The sequence below is a fragment of the Penaeus monodon genome, chromosome 24, assembly GCF_015228065.2.
Source record: "Penaeus monodon isolate SGIC_2016 chromosome 24, NSTDA_Pmon_1, whole genome shotgun sequence".
In the NCBI taxonomy this organism is placed as follows: Eukaryota; Metazoa; Arthropoda; class Malacostraca; order Decapoda; family Penaeidae; genus Penaeus; species Penaeus monodon.
The window spans coordinates 11,473,214-11,473,560 of record NC_051409.1 but is presented as its reverse complement, the minus strand read 5'-3'; positions in this window follow the sequence as shown (position 1 = coordinate 11,473,560).

Genomic DNA, 347 nt, shown 5'->3' with positions numbered 1-347 from the left:
CCCATACCGCTACAGAATAAACCCAAGAATAATGTTTGATATAATCTAGTCTAAGGGAAGGATACTGGAGGCATTGGTTGTTCCAGTAGGGGAGAGTTCAGAAATTTTGTTAGTTGTTGTTTAAAACTTTTTTCTCCTTTCTTCCTTTTTTTTTATTTCTTTGGCATTGGTGTCTTTAGTACTACTTGAGGTGCTGTTTTGATGAAAAAAAAATTGCTTATGCTTTTTGTTATCTTGGCGTATTACTGATGGGATGATTGTGCTTTCCATGTATTTGATGATCAAGTCTGTGTAGCATTGTTTATAGGCGAGTTTTGAATGTGACTTTTGTTTGAATTCTCCTGTAA